Genomic DNA, 14,259 nt, shown 5'->3' with positions numbered 1-14,259 from the left:
AGGTGCGCGTGCGCGAGGCCGACGCCGGCGCAAACGCGCGCGCTCCTCTCGGGCGCCACCAACCGCGCTCCGAAGCCCGCAGCTGAGCGAGACTCTGGAGTGCGCAGTGCGCATGCGCAGAGGGGCGGGGCTTCCAACTGCCGCGGAGGCGACAGCTAGAGAACCCGGCCGCGCCCCAGCCGCGCCTCAGTGACGCGGGGGCAGCGGGCGCCGGAGGACATGGATGGGTCCCGCACGGGGAGCCACCGCGTTCGCCGGTCGGGGAGGGCTGGCCAAACGCCCTCCATCGGCGGACTAGGGACGCCCAGATGCAGAGGTCGCGCGGGGACGGTATGCGCCCATTCCTCGGGAATTCAGTCTCTCCATCTGTGAGCTGGGGTTGTTGGCGCGTAGCAGAAACTCACGGTGCATCGGTCCAATAAATGAGCGGGGACACTCTTAGTGGGGAGCCTGATACTCCGCGATGGCGGTGCCACCATTCCTCAGGTCCCCGAGGCTGGTATTTCAGCTCTGCCCCTGGTGATGATTACTCAGAAGCAGAGTCTCCTGGGTGAAACCCTGACCTGCCTCCTCGATGACCTTGTTTGGAGCAGGTAGTAAGACATCAGATGGCCTGAGGGACAAGGGGAATCCAAACAGCATGCCAATTATAGTTAAGGAAATCGAGGCCTGGGTGAGCGGTGCATTTATAACCATCTGTGAGGTCTAAGACGAAAGTCCCTGCAGAGCGCGGTGAAATGTTAATGTCAGACAGTGCACCGAATGGTCAGCGGGGACGCCAGGGCCACGCTGCGGCACACCTGGCTGCTCTGGCCCGTGGCCCAGGAATGCAAAACGAGCCCGGCACCCATGATCAGCCAAAGCTTGATCCAGAGTCGGTTAAGTACCCTGGGACAGGAGTGTACTTCAGGGACTCCACGGACCACCTGGAAAACAGAAGGAAGGCCTGGGATGTGAAAGACCTTGCAGAGAGAGGGAGGGTGAGTATGATCACCATGGAAACAGGGCAGTGACAATCACTGTCATTCCTCAAGCCTAGAATGACTGCCCCATATGGAAAAGGACAGGATCTCACTATACAGTTCAGGCTGGCCTTGAGCTCACGTTGTAGCCCAGGCTGGTCTCGAATTCACATTGATCCTCCTGCCTCAGCCTCCCGAGTGCTGGGATGACAGGTGTGCGCCACCACACCTAGCTTAGTTTTTGTTTTTTTTGTTTGTTTGTCTTTTTGTTTGTTCCACCTTAGTTTTTGCCCATCCTTTCCCTCAGGGCTTTTCACTTGTTTTTTTCTTTGCAATAAACCCTGCTTTGCTTTCACGACACTCTTTGTGTCCTCGCTGAATTGTTTCATCAGGAGCACAGGGCCCAAGAAATCCACTAACTCGTACACAAGTGACTTTACTCCATTGGGCCTGCAGTTTCCTTGGCAGAACCTGGAAATGGTCGTTAAGAAGGGATGAGAATCAAATGAGCTGCTAATCAGCCCTTTAATTAGTAGGCATCTAAAGCTTTCCTGAGGTCAAGGGTTATCCTTCACCATGGCCTTCCACATCAGAGACCAGGGCCGCATGCAGTAGTTCCTCAATAAAAGTGTGTAGGAACTTTCAACTCAGTGACATCTGCTGTGTGTGAGACTGAATCTCGAGGCTTTAGTTTCCTACTTTCATAAAGTAGTTCATGGCTTTCCCCCACCTTCCTTTCTATCCAAGATTCTGGGACTCTCTGGACACCTGAAGTCAGCCCTTAGGACTACCGGCTTTCAGCACCAAGGGGACAGTTCCTCACCGTGACATGGTCCCTAGTCCAGCTTCCTGCTTATGACAGGAAGATGGGATCTGTCTTTCTTGGCTGTCTCGGGTTCTGCTGTGCACTGGGGAAATAACAGAACATAAGCAAACTTAAGTCCCTCCCCCAGAAAGGCACAGTTTAAGTGGGAATCCCAGAAAACCCACAGACAGTTTTAATACAGTGCAAAGTCCTCTTAGAAGGAAAACATCTGATGGAAATAGCACAATTATTTAAGATCCATCTGGTGGTGATACCCGCTCAGGTGGGGGGTGGTAACTGGGGACTGAGCCCAAGGCCTTCACACTGATCTACATCCCCAGCCCTTTGTTATTTTGGTACAGGACCTTGATAAGTCATTGAAATGTCTGGGCTGGGCTAGAACTTGTAATTCTCCTGCCTCAGCCTCCCAGCATGCTGAGATTGCAGGTGGGTATGTGCCACCAGGCCTGGATCGATCAGAGTTTTAACTACGCATGCACCTCCCTCAATATGACCCATCAACTGCACATCTAAGAATCTTCATTTATTTCCTATAAACACATTTGCAAAATGATAGTGTGATGATACATTAGAATATGTCTATTTCTGGGATCTAAGTCTTTATCGGAAAAAAAAAAACAATATGTCTATTTCATGCCAAAGAAGTCAATAAAAAAATTAAATGAGCAACTTGTAAGACATAGACAAATGGCATAAATAAATACTCCTTAGTAGTTACATTAAATGAAACTGGATTAAACTCTGCTTAAAAGGTAAAGGTGTGGGGCTGGGGATTTAGCTCAGTGGCATTAAGCACCGCCTTGCAAGCAGGCAGTCGTGAGTTCAATCCCTGGTACAGATAAAAAAGTTAAAAAAAAAAAGAGCAAAAAGGTAAAGTTGTCATAATGGATTTAAATGCAAAATAGTCCAACTATTTGCTTTAAATGAGGCTGAGGCAGGAAGATCATTGTGAGTTTGAGACCAGCCTGGGTTACAAAGTGAGCTCAAGACCAGCTCAAACTACATAGTGATACTCTGTCTCAAAAAGGCAAAAAAACCCAAAGAGGCCTAAAGTAAAAGAATAGAAAAAACATACTTTCTGTAAACAGTGACAAGAAAGTGGAGCTGGGCATGGTGGCTCACACCTGTAATCCCAGCACTCAGGAGGCTGAGACAGGAGAATGGTTGTGAGTTTGAGACCAACCTGAGCTACCAAGTGAGCTCAAGACCAGCCTGAACTACATAGTGAGACCCTGTCTCCAAAAAGAAAAAAAAAGTGTGATTGACCATATTAGTATCAGACAAAAGAGATTTCAATGTGTTTTAAATCTAAAATGTCTCCAAAAACGTCTCACATGTTCAGGGATGGGCTTTTGGAAGGCAGCTGGTAGTTGGGGATGCTCTGCTCACCAGTGGATGAATCTATCCATGGGTTCATAGCTGAATGTGCTGTTCAGAAGTAAGGGGGCAGAGGGAGAGGCACATGGCTGGGGATGTGAGGTTGGAGGGTACAGCTCACTCTCTGGGCCCTCCCTTCACTTTGTGCTTCCCAGCTACCATGAAGTAAGCAGCTGTCCTCCACCAGGCCATTTCTGCCTTTGGAACCAGGCAAGCATGGACCAAACCCTTTCAAACTATGAGGCAAAATAAATCTCTCCTTTTTTTTTTTTTTTTTTTTTTTGTCTTTTTGAGACAGGGTCTCACTGTGCCATTCAGGATGGCCTTGGGCTCACTTTGTAGCCCAGGCTGGTTTCAAACCTGCAATGATCAGCCTGCCTCAGCCTCCTGAGAGCTGGGATTACAGGAGTGCACCACCACACTCAGCAAATAAATCTCTTTTAAGTGGACTGTCAGGTTGGGATTTTTTTGTCCCAGTGAAAGGAAAATGACTAACACAAAAATACTGGTAGCCAACAAGTAGACTCATCACTGTGACTACATATGACCATGTAGCTCAGAAGCCTTGGAAACTTTTTCAGGAAGAGTCTGGAAAGATTTGAAGAAAGAGGAGCCAGGGATATAGATCAATGGTATAGCCTGCCTGGCAAGTGCAAGGTCCTGAGTTTGATTTTTGGAACACCCTCTCTTAAAAAAAAAAAAAAGATTTGAAGAAAGAGGCTAGAGAAAGCCTTGAATGCTGTAATCAGAGCCTGGTGGGTGATTCTGGACAGAGGTCATCCCAGAGAAGTGCTAAAAATGTGGATAGAGAGCCCGCCGTGGTGGCTCATGCCTGTAATCCTAGGACTCGGAAGGCTGAGGAGGAGGATTGTTGGGAGTTCGAGACCAGCCTAGGCTACAAAGAGCTCAAGGCCAGCCTGAACTGCATAGTGAGACCCTGTCTCAAAAGGCCAAAGATTAAAAAAAAAAAAAAAATGTGGACAGGAAAGGCCAGGCTCGGGAGGTTTCAAATGAGAACTAAGACTGTATTGTAACATGAGTTAGGTAGGGCCCAGGAGTGTTTGATTCAGGCAAAGAAATTGTCCTCTTTTGTTCATGCCCTAAACTATAAGGCTGAATTTTAAAATGATGGAGTGATTAATATGGTGGGAGAAAGTTCAAGGTAGCTCAACGTTCAGCATGGCACTGGTTCTGCTGGCTACTTTCAGCCAGATTTGCAATGAGAATCTGGAGCAAAAAAGCAGAGCTGAAAGGAAAGTGCCTGTCGAGTTGGGGGACATGGGAATGTGGTTGCTGAACAGATGAGCACCATGAAGAAAGAAGGGAAGTGTTTTGTATCAGTGCAATAGGAGGGCATCTCAGGAATTGGCCAGATCCCACTCACCACAGGCTCAAGGGCATAAAAGGGGAAACTCCTTTTTAAAGGCTTTGCTTTATGAAGAGAGTCTCAGGGCATCCTCCTCACTCAGGCCTGCCTCGGGAAATGAACCCCCAAGGTTAGCTTTCCACATACTTGGAGCCCTCTGCAGCCATGACGCAATGGGACCAGTCTGCTGCTCAACTGGTGCCAGACCTTGAGGTCATCCAGGTGGTGCTGGTTCTGGGGCGTGCAGAATGCAGAAGTTATGGGTCATCTCGTGGAGGCTTCCACCCTAATTTCAGAAGCCTCACTGTGGCTGTGTCGTGACAAGGTCACTGTCCACATCAGGAGCCCAAGAGAAGGCAATGTGTGACGCTGTGAGAGTGAAGCCGAAGGTGCAGTAGAGACTGCAGGAAGCTGGAGCTGCTGGGCATGTGAGCATCTCCAAGGAAACCTACCGGCAGAAAGCAGAGCCACACCCAGCTAGGCCCTGAGGGTGGGGCTGCCTGAGTCCTGTGGAGCTTCTGTCTGCTCCCAGCCAGACAAGGAGCTACAGGATTTAGTGTTTCCTTGTCAGTGGTGGTCTTGCTTTGCCCCAATTCTATTACCCCACTCCTCCCTTCTGGAACGAGGATGTTTACTCTATGCCATTGTGTATTGCAGGTACTTCGCTTTTTATTAATTTTATTTTTATAGGGCTTCACAGCTAAGAGTGTACCTAAATCTCAAAGGAGACATTAAGTCTTTGTGTTTTTTTAGGGGCTGGGGATTTAGTTCAGTGGCATCATCGCCTGCCTTGCAAGCAGGCAGTCATGAGTTCAATCCCCGGTACCGATAAAAAGGAAAAAGACAAAAAAAAAAAAGACTTTTTTTTCCAACAGTACTAGAACTGGTCAGACTTTGTTGATGGTTAGAGATGGACTGAATCCAGTGTGCATGAGATGGACCTGACCTTCTGAGAACCAAGGGTGCAATGGAACATCATGGTGTGGATCTAAAATGCCTCCAAGTCTCATGTATTCTGAGGTGAAGCTTTTAGAAGGTGGTGTCAACCTGTCATCCCAGCACTCAGGAGGCTGAGGCTGGAGGGTTGCCATGAGTTTGAGGCAAGTCTGGGATACGGACTTTACGGTAAGGCCCTGTGTCAAAAGGAAAAGAAAAGAAAAATTCAGGTGGCTGGCTCCTGGGGGGTGTGGCTTTGGAAGGCAGGCCTCTTTTTCTTGGCCCCTCGTTTTCTCCGTGTGTCCCGGCTGCCGTGCTGGACACCTGTCCTCTACCATGTGCTTCCTTCTTTGGCACTGACCAAGCACAGATTGAACAATGAAACCTTGAGTGAAATACACCTGGGTATTGTGTTCTAGACACAGGAAGGTGACTAAAGCAGATTCTAAATGAAAACTGTCCCTAATGACAAAGAAGAACACTACATACTCATAAAAGGTTCATGGTATCCGGGAGGTATAACAATCATTAACATACATGTGCCTAAAAATACAGCCCCTAGAAATGATTGTGTGCAGCTATGAAGAAAAAAGCAGGCAAGGAAAAGAGAAATAAGCAATTCAATAGTGATTGTGGAAGACTCCAGTACAACACTTTGTAAAGCGAATAAAGGGAAAAAGTGGGTAGAGCAAGAAGAGGCAGAAGATCATTCGGGGAATAGAAAATTTCAGTAACGCTGACCACCGATGTAACAGACATCTGCAGACTCTTCTACCCAACAATGGCAGAATATACATTCCTGCCAAATGCACTCAGAAAATAAAAGATGTTCCTAAATACACAGAGGATTAAAGAGGAAAGCTCCAAGGGAATGAGAAAGTCCTCGGAAATGAATGAAAATAAAAACACAATGTGCCAAAACAGGTGGCATTCAGCAAAACCAGGGTCAAAGAGGAGTTTATAGCTGTGTCTATGCTGAAACAAAAGCTCTCCAGTGAATAACTCAAACTTCACACATCAGAACACTAGAAAAAGATTAAATAAAACCCCCAGCAAGAAGGAAAGGAAACTGATTAGGGTGGGAAGAAATGAAATGTAGAACAGAGAAAAATCAATGAAACTAAAAGACCTTTGAAAATTTCAAGAAAATTGACAAAACTTCCCTCTACTGACCAAGGAAAAGAGAAAAGACACAAATTGTTGTTATGTTTTGTTTTTGGTTTTGAGAGAGGGTCTTGCTATGTAGTTCAGGCCACCCCTGAGCTCACTTTGTAGTCGAGGCTCAGCTTGAACTCCCTGGGATCCTCCTGCCTCAGTCTCCCAATGCTGAGATTAAGGTGCATGCCACTACACCTAGCTGTGTTGGTTTTTTGCTTTTGTCTTTTTCTTTTTTTCTGGTCCCTGGGATTGAATGCATGATCTTGTGCTTGCCAAGCAGGCACCTACACTATGTAGGTTTTTTGAGACAAGGTCTTAATGCTGTAGTTTAGGATGGCCTTGTACTCTCTAAATAGCCCAAACTGGCTTTGAATTCGTGGAGATTTGGCTGGGTTTGGTGGTGTACACCTATAATCCCAGCACTCAGGAGGTTGAGGCAGGAGGATCATTACAAATTTGAGGCCAGCCTCAAATTTGAGCTACGTAGTGAGTTTAAATTTAGCCTGGACGACCCATAAGACCCATTTTAAAACAAAACAACCTAGAAAATAAAAGCAAGGAAACTATTGGCAGATCCATGACCTCATGTACAGCAAGCCTCAAGGAGCACACAGAAGCGAAACAACTGAGACCACTGGTGTGTGAGCTTTCAGTCATGGGTGCAGATCTGTACACTTAAATCAGGGGTGTCTCTGCATTTGAGAGATAAAAGAAAATTTTTGAGGCAGCATCTCAAGATGTAGCCCAGGCTGTGCTGGAGCTCACAGCACTGGGACTGCAGGTGCGAGCCACCATGCCTGACTCTTTTTCTTTTTCTCCATCGCCCTTCCTCTACTTTTCTTCTCCTTCTCTTTTTAAAAAAGACCCTGAATACTCAAATGCTTTTAAAAAGAAGAACAGAACCGGGCGTGGTGGCTCATGTCTGTAATCCCAGCACTGGGCAGCTGAGGCAGGAGGATCATTGTGAGTTTTCGACCAGCCTGGGCTACAAAGTGAGCTCAAGGCCAGCCTGAACTGCATAGAGAGACCGTCTCAAAAAGACAAAAAAAAAAAAAAATCCCAATAACAACAACAAATTAGAAAATCCAAACCGAGCATGGTAGCACATGTCTGTCATCCCAGAACCAGGAGGCTGAGGCAGGAAAGATCCCTGGCATTCAAGTCCAGCGTGGCCTACATACTGAGTTCAAGGCCAGCCTGGACCACACAGTGGCCAAAACAGCATGGTCACAAGATAAGGAAAGACACAGACCATGGAACAAGGCCGAAGGCCCATAAATAAAACCTTAACAGTAGCTCACAGTGGACTTCTGATAAAGGTACCAAGCCTGTTGCCATGGTTGCGTTTATGTTTTAACTGGGCTAACCCAAGTACTCAGAGATTAGGTCAAGCATCAGTCTAGATATTTCCTGTAGTGGGAATTTTGTATTTGTTCTATCTTTTTGAGACAGTCTCACTATGCAGTTCAGGCTGGCCTTGAACTCACTTTGTAGCCCAGGCTGGCCTGGAACTCACAGTGATCCTCCTGCCTCAGCCTCCTGAGGGCTGGGATAACAGGAGTGAGCCACCACGCCCAGCCTTCTACTGGTTGAAATATGAATCTCATTTTTACAACTACAGTACAAGAGTCAGTCATGGTGGCACACACAGGTGGCACACACACACATCCTAGCCCTTGGGAGGCTGAAGCAGGAGGATCACTTCGAGTTTGAGGCCAGCCTGGGCTATATAGGGAGACCCTGTCTTAAAAAACAAACAAACAAAAAACCCTGCAAAAAAATCAGAATTGGAGTCAACTGACTTGCCCTTATAATGTGAGCGGACCTCATCCAAGCCATTGAAACTTTTAATTGCAAAAGACTCGTCCCTGGACACTGAGGCTACTGTGGGACACACCCTGGCAAGTAGGGGAGGGAAAGGTTGGGCTGAGGCGCTTTGTGTTGCGTCTCCAGGCCAGGCTGACGAGCTGATGTATTTAAATGGCGGCGGCTCTGCCTTCCTGGTCCTGTACTCTCTGGAAGCTGCAGAGCTGAGGTTGCTGGAAGTCAAACCCAGAACCTCATTCTGAGACACTCTGAAATAACTAGGTGATTTTCCCAGTGTAGACAAACCCAAGATTCTAGGCTCACACGTGCAGATGGATACCGAGGGTGGGCCAATGTGGAAGGAACCTAACTCTGGGTCAGAGTGTATGCAAATGGCCCAGTAGGCAACCATCTTATATTTCCTCTTCCAGCACAGGGAATTAGAAATTGATCTGAGTTTGTTTTGTTGGTTGACTGCAATACCGATTGCTGCTGAGCACCAGACCAGCCTTGGTTGACTGCCAAGGAAAGGAGTCAAAGTTTAAGTCATGCACACCTGCCATCCCAGCATCTGGGAGGCTGAGGCAGGAGGATCTCCATGAGATCGAGGCCACCCTGTGCTATGTAGTGAATTCTTTGCCAATCTGGACCATAATGACAAGACCCATTTAAATTTCTTAAAAAGTAAGAATATAATTGTAGGAGCTGGGGATTTAGCTCAGCAGCATAAGCACCTGCCTTGCAAGCAGGCGGTCATGAGTTCGATTCCTGGTACTGATAAAAAGGAAAAAGACAAAAAAAAAAAAAAGAATACAGTTGTGGACCCTCAACTGATTCCCAGGCAGGAGGTGGTTTCAGGAGCCAGAACCTCTTGAATGAAGAGGAGGTCAGGTCCCCTCAAAGCACCTGGGTCCCTGCTGAAACTGTTTACCATTCATCTTTCTCCCAGCCCTCCCTCCCAGGACAACTGTGCGTTGAGGAATGGAAGGTCGGTCCTTTCCACCTCTCACTCCCCAAAGGCTCACATTCATCTCTAAGAGTTGCCAGCCAAGGGGCTGGGGATTTAGCTCAGCGGCATAAGTACCTGCCTTGTGAGCAGGCCGTCGTGAGTTCGATCCCTGGTACTGATTAAAAAAAAAAAAAAATTGTGAGAGTTGCCAGCCAAGATGTGGTGGCCCATGCCTGTGATCCCAGCACTCAAGAGGCTGAGGCAGGAGGGTTGCTGCAAGTTCAAGGCCAGCCTAAGGCAACACAGTGAGCTCAAGACCAATTTGAAAGGCATGGTGAGAGCCTGTCTCAAAAAAGACAAAAAAAAAAAATAGGTGGGTCATTAAAGTAGGAATGTCTGCACATCTGTTCCAACACCATGGGCTGGGACATGGCCCCAGGCCACTGTGTGTGAACTGTTTAACTTTCTTTTCATTTTTCTAGGAGCTGCAGCTAAGAGTTTGCCTTGAGTCTCAGAGGGAACTTTGGACTTGGACTTTTCAGTAATGCTGGCACTGTTGGGACTTTAGCAAGTCTTGTTTTTTTCTAATGTCTTTTTGAGACAGTCTCTCCATGTAATTCAGCTTGGCCCTGAGCTCACGACATAGCCCAGGATGGTCTCGAACTCACAGCGATCCTCCTGCCTAAGCCTCCCAAGTGCTGGCATGACAGGCCACCAAGCCCAATTTAATGCTCACCTGTTTCATGACTGGTTTGATTTACAGCCTGATATTTTTTGTGTGTGTTTTGTGGAGTTCTGTTCGTCTTGTTTGTAGAACCTCAGTGTCTTTGCTTTGGTACTGGACGCCTTGCTCGGACAGCTCTGTAACTTTTGCTGATCGTCCTGTAAGGTAGAGCCCTGTAGTTTCAGGCTCTGTTATCCACTAAAGTGCTGTAAGAGTTATGTAAATAAAAGCAAAGTCACCAAGTTAGGATATCCTTTGAACATTCCTTGATTCTGAATATTTAACAACCACGTCTGTCCTTAGTGGCTCCCAGAATCTCCACAGTGGTCCTCTGACCTGTCCAGCAAGGCCTATAGCAGCAGGAAGGATGTAGAGGCCGGCGACACTGCCTCTGCCTGGGTAAAGTGGGGCAGCAGTGCCCTGCTGGAGGGATCGCAGCCCTTGGCACCACCGTTAGGCATCTGCAGTCCAAGGAGGGCACTCCAGTCACATCCTTGTCACCTCTCTTACAAGCACTGTGGAGAAGACTGGCACCTTAGCACAGGCCTGTAATTCCAGCCACACGGGAGGCTGAGGCAGAAAGATCATGAATTTGAAATCAACCTTGGCAACTTAGTCTCAAAATAAAAAATAAGGCCTGGGGATGTATGGCAAAACGCCTGCCTGAGTCACATCCCAAGCACCATAGAGGAGGAGAAAAAGACAAGGGCCGGAGGAGGAAGGGAAGGAGGAGGGAGAAGAGGAGGGGGAAGGCAGAGAGGCGTGGGTTACCCTGCAGTCTGGTGGTCCCCGGCATGCAGCGCTCCCTCAGGTGCCATCCCAGGCCTGGGCAAGGTACTGCCTGCTTGTGGCTGCCTTGCAGTGTGGCCTGAGGAGTCCTTTCCCCGGAAAGTCAGCAGTACTCCTTCCTGGCGGTGGGCAGTGCCATGCAGTCACCTGGTCCCCAGGGCCCAGGGCTGCTCCCCTGGCCCGCACACAGCCACCACGTGCTCAGGGCACCAACCAGGCAGAAGTGGGATGGCAGGGAGCATACCAGGTTTACTGGTGAGAGATTTGCCCATCCGAGGCCGGGGAATACAGCCGAGAACTTTCGGAGGGTGCTGCAGTATGACCAGGCCTCCTGAGTGAAGCTGGTGAGCAGGACGCCTGGCCTCCGAGAAGCAGAGGGGCCTTTGGGGACAGAAAGACTTTCAGGAATGAGGCCAGGTGCCTACAATCCCAACACTGGGCAGGCTGAGGCAGGAGGGTCGCTGTGAGATCAAGGCCAGCCTGGGTTACATGGTGAGATCCTGTCTCAAGAAATGAACAAAAAGAAAGAAAGAAAAATGCCTCTTATCTTAGTGCCAGGCTGAATGCTTAATCCTGTGCCACCAACGCACCACATCACCTCCTCTGCCATGGTGAACTGGGTGGGCATCGTCTGACTCAGAGCCCTAAAACCACGTGGTCTCGGCACCCAGGGGAAAAGGTTTGTGCAATGTGCAGCTATGAACTTCCATATCCTGTTAAGTGTTGCAAATTCTCTAGATAGATTAAAGTCTGTGGGAAACCAGGTGTGGTGGCACACACCTGTCTTTCCAGCACTTGGGAGGCTGAGGCAGGAGGATCACCCCAAGTTCAAGGCTAGCCTGTTCAAGACACAACAAGACCGTGTCTCAAAGAAAAAAAATCCCAAGTCTGTCACATGGAGGAGTAGCCTGAGCACCCTGTCCACCCCAGGAGCCCTGTACCCCCTTCTATGTCTTGGAATCCCTCGCAGGGCCTCCTGGGAGACCCCACATCAATTGCCAGAGAGCAGGGCATGGCCTGGGTCCCTGAGGCTCTATGTCACAGGCAGCCCTCTGGAAGGGACTAAGGACTCCTCCCTGAGCCCAAAGCTGCGAGCTGCACCTGGCCCTCCGGGGCTGGACACAGAGGCAGCAGGGACCTGGACACTGACCCCTGGGCCAAAGCTATCGCCATTGTCTGGGGCGCTGTGGGCTTGGGAAGGGTCAGGAAAGTCACTGACTGGAAATTCTGGAGGAGAGATGTGGACAGAGCTCTCTGAAGCAGGGGGGACAGGAAGGGAACATGCTGGTGTCCCAGGGAGCGAGGACCACAGGGGGACATCCACAGAGGGGACACTGACAAGTGAGTGATGGGGGCCACTCAGCCCCTGCTGTCGCCGAGGGGGCTCACATACAGAGTGGCTGGGTGGTGGTCACACGAAGAAGCAGCAGGTGGGTCCTGCTCACCAGGGAGCCCCAGCTGTAGCCTCCCCCACTGGGAGCCCCTGGCTCAGAAGCAAGGCCAACCCCAGGCCCCCAGGACATCGTCCCCATGACCAGCCATGGCCTGGTGGCAGTGTGATCATGCCTGGTCACTCCCCCCACCCCATCTGTGCCTACCAGAAAGACACACGTTCTGGGTGAGAATTTGTGTCCCCTGTCTGCTGCTCATGTGCCCAGACCAGACCTGTCACAGCTTTTGCATGGTGCTGGGTGTGCCTGGGACTCACAATTTGAAGTCTGACTTGGGGCAACTTCCCTGGCCTGTGGGGTTCACTAGTGCCTGATTCCTGGCTTCCTGAACAGCTGGCTGGAAGGAACCACCGAGACACTTTGGAGACCCAGTTACAGGGCCATGCAGGTGCCAGCCTCCTGCAGGGCAGGGACTAGGGTGAGTGTGGGGCCTGGGTCAGTGTCCAGGATGCAGTGCTATTTTGCCCATTGCTGAGACCCAAGTCTGAGAGCCAGGGGTGCCAAAGAGGCATGGTGCCACTTACCAGGGTCCTGGGGACCCCCAGCGACATGTCTACTCCCCGAGGCACGGCCTTCTGCTGACCAGTTCAGTGCTGGTAGCTCTGCTGGCAGGGACCCATCCACTGCCTGGGAAGCCCGGGGGGCTCTGCAGAGCTGGGATGGAGATGCCTGGCGCACGATCTCACTAGGCCTGGGCCACCCCAGACTTCCAGGCCAAAGCCTGCAGGTCGCAGCCCCATCGGACTGCATGAGCTAAGCTGCCCCGCCTGCAATCCTCCCAGGGGTCCAGTTTGGCTCACACTGCCTCTCAGGGCTGTTCCTGCTCCCTGGCACCCCGCTCTTTAGACCACACACACTCCGGCCCCTCTGAGTACCCCATCTGTCCTGGTAATCCTTTCCCGCTTTTCAACACCACTATTCCTTGGAATTAATTCAATTTCAGGGAACATGAATCAATACATCGGCTTGGAAGTTATATCTTCTCTGTGTCAACTCCACCAGGTAAAAAACAAGGGCCTAGCTGGGTTGTGATGGTGCAGGCCTGTGATTCCAGTACTAGGGAGGCTGAGGCAGGAGGATCACCAGTTCAGGGACAGCCTGGGCTACAGAGTGAACGAACTCAAAGCCATTTGAACTACATGGTCTTCAAAAAACAAAAGAAAGAGTTTGGACATATTTGGCATAATGGTGGAAACTTGCAATCCCAGCACCTGGGAGGCTGAGGCAGGAGGATCACCACAAGTTCAAGGCCAGCCTGGAGTACACAGTGAGTTCAAGGCCTGCCTTTACTATAAAGTAAGACTGTGCCTCAAACATAAATAAATATAAATTTTTAAAAAATGTTTTCTGGTACTAGGGATTGAACTCATGACATGCTTGCCAGGCAGGCACTTATGCCACTGAGCTAAATCTCAGGCCCCTAAATTTTTTTTTTTAAATTCAGAGTGCAACAATCTGTAAAGCTTGTTTTATTTTTGAGACAGAGTCTCAGTGTATAGTTCAGGCTGGCCTTGAACTCATGGAGATCTTTCTGCCTCAGCCTCCCAGGTGCTGGGATTACAGGGGCGCATCACCATGCCCAGCTAAATTTTTTTTCTTGAGAACAGGATCTTGCTATGTTGTACACATTGATCTCAAATTGCAAACCTCCTACCTCAGCCTCCCAAGTAGCTGAGATTACAAACCCGTGCCACTGTGCCTGGCAAAGGGAACACAGAGCAGAATCCTCATGACCTCAGATTAGGCAGAAGCTCCTGAGCTATAGCACAAGGAAAAACAAGCAAAGGAAGACACAGGTAAATCGGACTGGCTCAAGATTTAAAATTTGAATTTCAAGATAAGACTGGCAAGTAAATGAAAAGAGGAAGCTGGGTGTGGTGGCACATGCCTGAAATTCTAGCACTCAAGAGGCTAA

This window comes from Cavia porcellus, unplaced genomic scaffold, assembly GCF_034190915.1.
Source record: "Cavia porcellus strain 051 isolate PalLab524CR breed Dunkin Hartley unplaced genomic scaffold, mCavPor4.1 scaffold_17, whole genome shotgun sequence".
NCBI classification, from domain to species: Eukaryota; Metazoa; Chordata; class Mammalia; order Rodentia; family Caviidae; genus Cavia; species Cavia porcellus.
Note: the sequence above shows the minus strand (reverse complement) of the source record.